The 12,688-nt window shown below is 42.5% G+C and overlaps 1 protein-coding gene across 2 annotated transcripts in view; it reads right to left on the bottom strand.

The window, feature by feature from the left end:
- Positions 1–6,229, bottom strand: part of PPP4R1 (protein phosphatase 4 regulatory subunit 1) — a 70,888-nt gene extending 64,659 nt beyond the window's left edge. For both annotated transcript variants that reach the window (XM_059894688.1, XM_059894687.1), the window contains exon 1: positions 6,032–6,229. The gene's annotated coding sequence lies outside the window, so the exon portion shown is untranslated. The remainder of the gene's footprint in view (positions 1–6,031) is intronic.
- Between the last annotated feature and the right edge of the window lie 6,459 nt (positions 6,230–12,688).

Below are 12,688 nucleotides of genomic sequence, written 5' to 3'. Positions count from 1 at the left end.
CACTGGCTAAAGATACGTTTTCTCACACCACCTTAGGAAAACAATAAAGACTAGAGGGAGAAAATAGCTACAGAACTGAACCCTGTCCAGAGTTCTCTCTACTCAGGCTCTCCTTTCTCCATTTACAGGAGTTGAAGGCTGCCCATAGATGCAACAGAACTTCAACTCTGTCCATGGTCAGCCAGACCGCAAGTTTCTTAGCATAGGCTTGTTCTGAGCAGAACAGTGCAACCTAGAACCACCATTGTAAACAGAGTATAAAGGAAAGTAAACCCTCTGTTTCTTATCCACCATGTTAAGGACTCCAGTGCTTTTCACAGCACTCCAGATTAGTAGAACCAAAAGGATTCTGCATTGAGGAAACTTGCGGTTATTCCAGCTGAGGTACAGCACCCATCCAATTTGTTCCACGCATTTAAATTTTATTAGGAAAACTAAGATGCGAAAATAGTGAGCATTACTGAATTAAAATGGCAGTGTTGGTTTCCTTTATGCCTTTCTCTCCAAATGCACAAAGCATCAGTGGCAATCATGTTCAAAGCAAGGTGGAAGAGCCTGCCCCGATGTCTGGCAGAGTACGTGCTTGAGGAAACATTTATTATTCTGAATCTGAATGGATAAGTCAAGTTGAACCCGGAAAAAACCATAAGCAAACCACAGAGTCAAACCCAGATAAGCTCAGTAATTAAACTATGCCTTGATTCTAAAGTCTTTTCATACTACCTCTGCCCTCTGGTTCTATGATTCAGAACAAAAGTTTCCACTCCAATTTCACTTCTGTGTAACTAACGCCTTGTAACAAAATTCCTTCTGTTCCTGGTCCTTGATTCCTTCATTTGGTTTAAAAAAAAAAAAAAAAATATATATATATATATATATATATATATATATATATATATATATAATTTATTTATTTACAAAATATACACATATACAGGCACCATGACACAACACAATTCATACAAAAGATAACTACTCCATTTTTTAACTTTTTATTTTGAAATAATTACAGATTCACAGGAAATTGCAAAAATGTACTGGGAGGTCCTGTGTACCCCTCAGCCGGCTTCCCCCAATGGTAATATGGTACGTTTTCCAATATTTTTGAGATGTATGTACCAGGCATTATGTTAGGTGCTTTCGTGTACTTTCAGATTTAACGCAAACAGCTCTGTGAAGTAAGTATTGATATTTACGTTTTTCAAATAAAGGAAACCAAAGCTCAAAGAGGTTAAAATTTTGACAAAAGTCAGATGGCAAATAGGGGAGTTGGAATTCAAACGCTGGAATCCTTATTCTAAATGATGCTAATAGGATTTGTATATCATTATGTTCATGACTTTACCATCAAAATTGTCTCTCAGCCAGTTTCTCTGGCATCAGGAAAGCCTCTGTCCTCTCACATGTACGGTCTGGGTATCATCTTTTTTTTTTTTTTACTTCCATTAACACATCAGGCCCTTCTTTCTTTTATTATTTAATTTTTATTTTCTTTATTTTTTTTGGCTGCATCGGGTCTTAGTTGCAGCACGCGGGGTCTTAGTTGCGGCATGTGGGATCTTTCTTTGCAGTGTGGGCTCTTCGTTGTGCGCAGGCTTCTCTCTAGTTGCGGCGTGTGGGTTTTCTCTTTAGTTGTGGCACGCGGGCTCCAGGGCGTGTGGGCTCTGCAGTTTGCGGCACGCGGGCTCTCTCACTGAGCCCATTAGCAGTCACCCACCACTACCACCCCCACACACCACTAGCCCCTGGCAACCACTAATCTGTTTCCTGTCTGTACCAATTTGCCTGCTCTGGACCTTCTATATAAACAGATTGATACAGCATGTGGACTGGCTTCTTTCACTTAGCATCATGGTTTCAAATTTCACCTATATTGTAGCATGGATCAGTATGTCATTCCTTTTTATTGATGAATAATACTTCATTGTATAGATATACACCATTTTATTTATCCACTCATCAGTTGATGGATATTTGGGTTGTTTCCACTTTTTAGTTATTATGAATAATGCAACTATAAACATTCACATGCAAGTTTTTATGTAAATGTATGCTCTCAGTTCTCTTGGGTATATACCTAGAGTGGAATTGCTGGATCATATGGTAACTTTAATATTTTGAGGAATTGCCAACTATTGTCCAAAGCAGCCACACCATTTCACATTCCCATCAGGAATGCATGAGAGACCCAGTTTTTCCATATCCCCTACATCAAATGTGGCTCTTCCAAAGTAAAGCTGTCTTTATTCACAAATGATGTGATTGTATATGTTGAAAATACAAGAATCTGCAAATAAACTTAAAATTAAGAAGTACATTTAGCAAAGTCACTGCACACAAGGTCAATTCTATAATTATAAGTCAGCACCCAATAGTTATATGCAAAAATTTAAAATTTGATGCCGTTTGCAATAGCATTTAAAAAAGTCAAATCCTAAATGGGGGGAGGGATAAAATTAGGAGTTTGGGATTAACATAGACACACTATTATAAATAAAATAGATAATCAACAAGGACCTACTGTGTAGCACAGGGAACTATAGTCAAAATCTTATAATAATCTAAAATGGAAAAGAATCTGAAAAAGAATATATGTATAACTGAATCACTTTTCTGTACACCTGAAACTAATACAACATTGTAAATCAACTATACTTCAATTAAAAAAAAGTCAAATTCTACAAACAAATCTAGTGAAAGATATGCAGGACCATTATATAGAAAACTAGAGAAATTATTGAGATAAATTAATCTAGAAAATTCTTAAAAAATATATATAAGGCTACAGCAAGGCCACAGATTAGAAAATTCAATTTTGTAAAGATGTCAATTGTCTTTCAAATTGGTTCATAGATTCAATTCATTCCCAATCAAAATCTGAGCAATTTTTTGTTGTGTGTGGATAGGGACAATCTGATTCTAAATGTAAGTGTGGAAATGCAAAGGGCCAAGGCAAAAATGCAAAGGGCCAAGGCAAAAAAAAAATACAAAGGGCCATTCCAAACAAAAAAAATTAGAAATGCTATTACTAATTTTGAAGAACAACAATATGGGAAGAACTTCCTCTATTGGATATCCAGACTTACATCAAAACTACAATACTTAAGAGAGTGTGGTATTGGAGTGAACATAAACAAACAGACTGATAAAACAAAATGAAGAGTCCAGAAGCAGACCCACACACATGTGGATGCCTGATTTATGATAACAGTGGCAACATAGAGTAGGAAGAGACAGACAAAAGCAGTGCAGCAGAGCTGGGAGCTGAGTCAACTGGGGTGTCAGATGAGGAAAAAAAATGAAACTTGATCCCTACCTCACTCCATATACAAAAATCAATTCCAGAGGAGCTGAGACACAAATATGAAATGTAAAGCAATAAAGCTTCAAAAGAGAGGAAAGGTGGGGGGGAGGGATAAATTAGGAGGTTGGGTTATATATATTATATATAAAAAAGATAATTAACAAGGACATACTATATAGCACAGGGAACTCTACTCAATAGTCTGTAATAACCTAAATGGGAAAAGAATCTGAAAAAGAATAGATATGTGTATATGTATAACTGAATCACTTTGCTGTACACCTGAAACTAACACAATATTGTAAATCAACTATACTTCAATTAAAAAAAAAAAGCTTCAAAAGATAACACAGGAGAATATCTTCCTGGCCTTGGGATAGGGAATGATTTCAAACACAATAACACTGACCACGCAGGAAAAAGATAAATTGGACCATATTAGAAGTTCTGTTACCCAAAGGCACTATTAAGAGAGCACAAGCTATCAAGTGGCAGATCACTGCAACACACATAACTGAAAAGAGTGTATCTTCAGAATAGTCAAAAAACTACAGATCATTAAGGACAGACAATCCAATAGGAACCCAGGCAATATATGCAAACAGGCAGCTCACAAAAGAGTATATCCACATGGCAAGTAAACACATGAAAAGGTGCTCAATCTCACTTCTCATCAGGGAAATGGAAGTTAAAACAATGATGAGATACCATAAAACACCCATCAGAATAAAACATAACTTAAAAGGTAATATCAAGTACTGCTGAGGATGTGGAGTCTTATTTTCCTACTGATGCTGTAACAAATTACTAAAAATTTAGTGGCTTAAGGCAACTCAAATTTATTATCTCAGAGTTCAGTGGGTCAGAAGCCTGACACAGTTTCACTGGACTTATCGAGGTGTCAGAACTGCACTCCTTTCTGGAGGAGAATCCATTTCTTTGCCTTTTTTGCTTCTAGAGACCCTCATGGTCCTGTGCTCTTGGCCTCCTTTCATTTTCAAGGCCGGCAAAATTGCATCACTGTGTCCACCCTTCCACGGTCACATTTGCCTCTGACTCACTTCCTTTCTGTTCCACATTTAAGAACCTGTGATGACACGGGCCCACCTGTGTCATCCAGCATAATCTCTCTCCATCAAGATCCGTAACTTAATCACAGCTGCAAAGTCCTTTTGCCACATAAGGTAACATATTCACAGGTTCCAGGAATAAGGATATGGACATAATTTTGGGCAGGGAGACAGGTGTGGGCATTATTCTTCCTTCCACATACAGCAACACGACTTTTATACAATGCTCTTGGGAATGGAAACTGGTACAACCACTTTAGAAAATATTTGGCAATATTTACTAAAGTCAAACACATGCAGAACCTATGATCCAGCAATTCCGTTCCAAGGGACATGTACGTACCACCGCTATTTGTAACAAGCCCACAAACTAGAAAAAATCCAAGTGCCCATCAACATTAAAATGGGTAAATAAAACTGTGCTATATTCGTGTTATGGAATGCCATATAGCAACGGAGATGAATGAACCACGGCCACACGCTATAAAATGAATGCCTCTCACAGACGTACTGCTAATTGAAAGAAGCCAGATGCTGCAGAACACATCCTGTGCGATCCCACCTATTCAAAATTTTTAAATGGGCAAAACTAACCTTTGGTGTTAGAAGTCAGTTTAGAGGTTGCCTTTGGGGGCACGGATAATGATTGGAAGAGGACCTGAGCAGCACTTGAGAGGGTATGGGTAATATTCCATTTCTTAGCCTGAGTGGAGGCTGCCTATGAGTGAACCCTCTGCGATTATTTTTCATGCTATGTCTTATGATTCGGGCCATTTTCTTCTGTATGCATGTTTTACTTTGACTTTTAAAAGTTTACTAAGCACACAAATAATGTGAATGCACTGAACACTACAGAACTGTATACCTTAAAATGGTTAAGATGGTAAATTTAATATTGTATGTCTTCTCCATACACACAATTTTTAAAAATGTATTTAAAAAAAAGAATTTGCCTCTTCCTGAAAAATGTGGGTGACAAAATCTAACCCAGCACCAGCACCTAAGAACTTTAAACACTCTGAATTTTTCTCCATATCATCTTTAGGGAGAAATAAATGAAGAGGAGTAGAAGGAGAAGGAGCGGGAGGGACAGGAAGGGAGGAAGAGGGGGAGGAGATGGGGCAGGGGTGGGGAGGAGATGGGGGAGGGGTGGGGAGGAGATGGGGGAGGGGTGGGGAGGAGATGGGGGAGGGACGGGGAGGAGGAGGAAAAGCAGAAGAAGAAAAAGGAGGAGGACGAGGAAGAGGGGGAGGGGCGAGGGACGGGAAACCAGAGAGGAAAAGGAAGTGTTTACCTGACTTAATTTGATTATTTAGTACTACTTTTGTTTTTGAAGCAGGGTTCCCCAGGCAGGTTAGAGGCACCGCGCGCACCCTTGGTTTCTTCCCTCCCCTCTGGGTCCTCAGCCGCCCGCTTAGGATGCTCAGGCCCTCCCTGCCCCCCAAGCCCCTCGGGTGAGAGTCCCCGAGCCTGAAACTGGAGAGAGACGGAAGTGCTCCCGCCTCCATCCAAAGGCAGGGGCTTCGCGTCCTGGGTCCGTGGATGGGGAGCGGTCGCCTCACCCCCTTCCGATGGGGTTTCCAGGTCTGCGAAGTGTAAACTGTAAAATAAAAGTGCCTTTCCCGCGGTCTGTTGTGAGGGTCGAAGGAGTGAATACCTGTAAAGCGTCTTCACTTTACAGTGCAGACCGCGGCTGCACGTGGTGAGATGCACAGAGAACCCTCAGGTCACCGTCCGCGCCGCGCACCTGCGCATCCACGTCGCCGCTGTACGGGGCAGCGTGGGTACCTCCAGGTGAGCTCTGATGGCTCCCTATCTTTAGCTGTCACTGCGCCTCAACAGAGGGAAAGGACGCCCACCCCGAACTTAACGCTTCTCCGGATGGACTGGGCGCCCCGTGCTCACGCAGCTTTCACGTCCATCCTTCTGCCGGTTTAGAAATAAATAACGCATATATTAGGGAGGTAATGGCATGTGACTCCAGCCTTCGTGCTTTTAACTTCAACGGGATTTCAGCCAGGCGGTGGGGGTGGGGGAGTCCCACCGCTCCTACGTCATTTCCGGCATCCCCGAGACTGCGCAGCTCAGTGACCACGTGTGCGCCCAGGGGCCCAGCGCATCCGATCAGTGTGACAATGTCAATAATAGGAATAACCGTGATATGGATTTGTTATTATCTGAAGATGCCCTTTCAAATATAATTAAGCAATCTAAATATAACTTGGAGGAAAATCTCCTTATGTGCTTCCTGGTTTGAAATTCTGTCAAAGAGCTACATAAATTTATAACTGCCAGAGTGAATGCTGCAATATTAATGAATACTGTGAAAGCTATTATTTTATAAAGAGTGTTTTAGATAGTTAATTTGAGAAAGAACATTATGTACTTTTGGAGCCAATAAATTTATATAAAAATTTAATTACTAACATAAGGTAATAGTGATTATATTATGATTCCTAGCTTTTCAGAGTTTTGTTGTACTCATGATCCTATCATTAAACAAAATAATCTGTAAGAACTGCTTTTGATTTTTAAGTTTTTAAAAAAAACCCTTTAAGCCAAGAATCTTTTCCCCCAAAATCCTATTTGAAAGCTCTGCACATCTCATGAGAGTGACATTAAAATCATAATGTTAACTCTGCCATCTCAATTTTACAAGGAGAAAAAAGTCCAAAACAACATACAATAAACCCATAAGGAACTATCTTTAATCCAAATAGATACACTAAAGTGTATAAACAGTAGGGAAAAAATATTAGAGAAGAACTAGGTATCCCAAATCCATTTTTTCCTTCTAATAAACTTAAAAATAGATGCCACAAGAATATTTCCAAGAAAACAATTCCTTATAGATTTGAGGCCACAGAAACTACAAATTAAAATAAAAAGCTTATCGGGGCTTCCCTGGTGGCGCAGTGGTTGAGAATCTGCCTGCCAGTGCAGGGGACACGGGTTCGAGCCCTGGTCTGGGAGGATCCCACATGCCGCGGAGCAACTGGGCCCGTGGGCCACGGCTGCTGAGCCTGAGCGTCTGGGGCCTCTGCTCCGCAATGAGAGAGGCCGCGATGGTGGGGGGCCCGTGCACCGCGGTGAAGAGTGGCCCCCACTCGCCGCAGCTGGAGAAAGCCCTCACACAGAAACGAAGACCCAACACAGCCAAAAATAAACATAATAAATAAATAATAAATAAAAATTTAAAAAAAAATAAAAAAAAAAATAAAAAGCTTATCAAATTTTTTGTTATGGTCTGCCAGCCACTTTTTTGGTAGTTGAAGATAAGGTATTTTTGAGATTTTCCTGGGTAGTCAGTTACTTCAAGCAAATAAGTTACTGAAAACCATTTTCCCAAATTACATTCTGTTATGCACAAAGATTAGTGCTGTCATTCAATGTGCTGGTGACAACTGAGTCTCATAAATGTGCAGTAGAGTGACTACAAAAGTAGTATCATAGATGACAACATTGACAAATTTTATTTCTATAATATAATGTCAAACTTTAAAATATTGGTTACTAAAATATTTAAGGGTAAAATTATCCTAATTAAATTTTTTATAACATGCCATTTATTTTTGTACTTCAGAAGCTTAATCTGTGATGGTGATATTGAGCTTCTGCCTCAGCTTTGAGTGAAGTCGGAGTTCTCCCAGATTTGGTTGAGTGTTGTTTTTAAGATTTGGTCATTGGGCATTTGGTCATGATATGTATTCAGGGCACTGTTCAAATGTATATAATGAATAAACATGGTGTGTATATGCATACTGACATGCATGTCACATGATTATCTATAGTTTCTTTCTATTTTTCAAACACCTCCCAGATCAATGTGGTTTCATAAGAGACATTAGCCTGTGATTATAAGATGAAAATATTTGGTATATATATTAAAAAGCTACAAGTGAGTTTTCTTGAATGACAGTAAAACTTATTTTATATATTTAGTGGGCAACAGACTTCAATAGACATAGAAGATATACGCACATGAAAAGATGTTTAATATCACTAATTATTAGGGGAATGCAAATCAAAACCACAATGAGATACCACTTCTCACTCATTAGGATGACTATTATTAGAAAGGAAGGAAGGAAGGAAGTAGCAAGCATTGGCAAGGATATGGAGAAACTGGGACACTCACGCATTGCTGGTGAGAATGTATGATGGTGCAGCTGCTATGGAAAACAACATGGCAGTTTCTCAAAAAAATTGAGCACAGAATCACCATATAATCCAGCAATTCCACTTCTGAGTATATACCCAAAAGAATTGAAAGCACGTACTCAAACAGATATTTGCACACCCATATTCATAGTGGCACTATTCACAAGAGCCAAAAGATAGAAGCAACCCAGGTGTCCAGTGATGGAGGAGTAGGTAAACAAAGTGTGGTCTGTATGTACAATGGACTATTATTCAGCCTTAAAAAGGAAGGAAATTATGACACATGCCACAACATGGGTAGACCCTGAAGACATTCTGCTAAGTGAAATAAGCCAGTCACAAAAAGGAAATACTGTATGATTCCACCTATATGAGGTGCCTAGAACAGTCAAATTCATAGATAGGGTTTCAGTCTGGGGAAGATGAAAAAGTTCTGGAGATGGATGGTGCTGGTGGTTGCCCAACAATATGAATGTACTTAATGCCACTGAACTGTATATTTAAAAATGATAAATCTTATGCATATTTTATCAATAAAAAATTTTATGTATTAAAAATGTATATGCAGTATATACATTTATTTGACTACCCTGGGCAGGGTGAGAACCAGGGGATCCTGAAGAGGTAAGGGGGAAAGAATACAGATGGAGGAGCTCTGGCTTTGAGATAAAGCATTTTCCTAGCACACCAGAAGGATGCAGTGGAAACAGATGTTTCTCTGAAAGATCTCAATGCCCCTGCTGGCCCAGCACCAGCCAGTGGACCAGGGCCCAGGGCTGGCATCCAAACTGAGACAGATACACTACTTTAGGTGATCATAGACCGGGAGGACTTGGGGTGGGGGTGCACAGCGGGGTCTTCAAGGGGATCCCAAGGTTAAAAACTGGGCCACATGCAAATACCAAGGCCAAATGGGCCTTGACTGGATCAAGTGGAGAGGGAACTGGATGGGAAATGGTAGATGAAGTGGTGAGAAGCCTGACCACCTCTGCTTAGTGGCAGACAGAGCCGCTGCGAGTGGATCCACCTGGGAGAGCACGTAGGCCCCTAACTGAGGTTAGCGGGTTAGCGAGCGACGATGCCTTTAGGGTGTGGTGCTGGGCAGGAGGCTTTATGGACCCCAGAACAGGAAGCAGAGCCTGGGAAGGGCCCAGCCTCCCACACTCTGCTCAAGGCTTCTCTGCCTCCTGGCCTCCATCTGCTCAGCTTGAACTTGGAGTTTTCCTCCCTGAATTACCTCTAGACGGAGGACCCTTTGGTTGGTGTCCACGGCTTTCAAGTCACCTCTCAAGGATACTGTATCTCGGGTCTGTGCAGGCCTCTGGACTCAGGTCCTGAAACCCCACAAACCAATCCAGACCAGCCCGTCCAGGACTCCACGCCTCCTTCGAGGGCAGGGTTTAGCATCATTCTTTTTTGTCAAATAGCATCAATGCTCACTGGAGATGTGGAAGGATAAATAAATCTTTACCTTTATCTCAATTTATTCTGAGAAGTCCTGGCTGGGCAAAAAAAATACCTGGTCAGAGGTCCTAGGTGAAGCGTGCTCCCCAGGCAGCCCCGGCGGCAGCGCTGCGGGGATTCCTCCTCTGTGGATGCAGTCACCTAGTAGCGGGTATGTCATCCTCCGGTGTGAGAGGTATGGGGGTAGGGGAGACGGTCGAGGCGGGAGGGGGGCTCGGCGGTCACCTCCACTCTCTGCAGGTGGCGGGTTTATTAGCAAAATGCATCAAAGATGCAGTGACTTAAACAACTACGGCCCATTGGTTGCACCCAGGATCTTGCCTCTAGCTCCCCACCCCCTGTGACCAAGCCCCAGGTCAGCTCACCACGGCCTCTGGAGACCAGCAACCTGCCAACCCGGTCACCTCGGCCTGCAGCTTCCTCCTGAGATTCTGCTGAAACTCAACACAGCTGTACATCAAAGAGCAGCGAGGCAAGGCCTGTGGTTGCCCCCACTTTATTGACAAGGAGACTGAAGCTGAGGGACCACATGTACCTAGTCTTGGAGGCCGGAATTGGCGACACCTCAGGAGAGCACTGCCTGGCTGCGTAGGGGGACCGTGGCATCTTCCTACCTCTCCCAACAAGCAAGATCCTGAAAATACCAACCTTCCAGGTTCCCCCAGATTGCAAGCTCAGATGTCCACTGAGAGATGTAACTGCGTCAGAAAAGTTCTGCAGGGACTTCCCTGATGGTGCAGTGGTTAAGAATCCGCCTGCCAATGCAGGGGCCACGGGTTTGAGCCCTGGTCCAGGAAGATCCCACATGCCACAGAGCAACTAAGCCTGTGCGCCACAACTACTGAGCCTGCGCAACACACCTACTGAAGCCTGTGCACCTAGAGCCTGTGCTCCGCGACAAGAGAAGCCACCACAATGAGAAGCCAGCGCACTGCAACGAAGAGTAGCCTCCGCTCACCACAGCTAGAGAAAGCCCGTGCACAGCAATGAAGAACCAATACAGCCAAAAATAAATAAATAAATAATAAATAAATAAATTTATTTTAAAAAAAAAGAATCCGCCTGCCATTGCAAGGGACATGGGTTCGATCCCTGGTCCAGGGAGATCCCACATGCCGTGGAGCAACTGAGCCCGTGGGCCACAACTACTGAGCCTGCGAGTCACAACTACTGAGCCCACACACCACAACTACTGAAGCCCACATGCCTAGAGCCTGTGCTCCGCAACAAGAGAAGCTACCGCAATGAGAAGCCTGTGCACCGCAACGAAGAGTAGCCCCCGCTCGCCACAACTAGGGGAAGCCTGCATGCAGCAACAAAGACCCAATGCAGCCAAAAATAAATAAATAAAATAAATTTTAAAAAAACGTTCTGCAGTTTTTTGGGGTCACGGTCACCTGACATTTCTGTCAGGGGAGGGGGTGGGGCTGAGGACTCCAGGCCAGACTCAGATGAGCAAGCAGGACAAGAAAATAAGGCCCTCAAGGCCACTGTGAAAGGCACCGAGCACCACGTGTCAATTTTATCAGATATCCAGTGTGGTGAGAGGACACCAGAAACGACATGGACCCGGTGTCCAATCATACCTCCCCACTCACTCTGTCACCCGTGAGCTTCACTTAGCTCAGCTGTAAAATGGGAACAGGACTGTCACTAGGGTGGCTGGGACGATCAGATGACCTGATTTAGGGAAAGAGTTACCTGCACCTGACACACAGTAAGTGTGTAATAAATGTTAGTTTCCATATTCGTTTGCTTCTGTTCTCACCGCCTGCCTGGTAATGGTGTCACGGTGCTGCCCGGGACACAGGGAGTTGCAGCCTGGTCAGTAAGAGAGCTGTTGGTCGCTATTTCACTTCCTCATTAGCTACTACAGGTCACTACCTACAAAGGACATTTAATTAATAGGATGGCCCGGGACTTCCCTGGAGGTCCAATGGTTAACACTTCGCCTTCCATGCAGGGGGTGCGGGTTTGATCCCTGGTCGGGGAGCTAAGATCCCACATGCCTCACGCCAAAAAACCAAAACATAAAACAGGAGCAATATAACAAATTCAGTAAAGACTTTAAAAATGGCCCACATCAAAAAAAAAAAAATCTTAAAAAAAAAAAGGATTGCCAGAGTCCAGAACTGCCGAGTGCCTGATAAAATCATCCTTTCTTTTTTCATTTTACAGTCTGTGAAGCCCCTGTGTAAGTTATTACAGCCCCTCTGCTGTTAATCGAAACAGCCTTGTGAGATCCAAGGGCAGGTGTTAGCTCCCATTCACCAATGAAGATGGGCCTGACGCTTTGACCCCGTAGAGACTTCGCTTAGGAGGTGTGGGTGTCAGCGGCAGAGTCAGGGCTGAAACCTGGTCCTTCTGGGTTTCAGAAACTCAACCCTTCTGTCTCAGTCAGAAGTTTTAAAGTAGGTGCAAACATTTGAAAGTAGGTCTGTAGGCAACATGGAAGAAAAAAGGAACCTCAATTTTGAATTTTTAATAACTGTCATCATTTCTAACTTACTTTCAATCTTTGCTTAATGTACATGGACCCATTTTTTAGTGTGATTTTTTTTCACTTTATTTTACATAAACGTTTCCACATGAGCTGATTTAAAGACTTAGTGGAATTCGCTGAGGGCCTAGTTCTTTGTCTGTTTATAGGTTCACCTCTAGGGAATCCCAGTTTAGCAGGACGAACAGA

This window comes from Balaenoptera ricei, chromosome 14 (assembly GCF_028023285.1).
Source record: "Balaenoptera ricei isolate mBalRic1 chromosome 14, mBalRic1.hap2, whole genome shotgun sequence".
Classification (NCBI taxonomy): Eukaryota; Metazoa; Chordata; class Mammalia; order Artiodactyla; family Balaenopteridae; genus Balaenoptera; species Balaenoptera ricei.
This window is presented reverse-complemented; position numbering and strand designations above follow the sequence as displayed.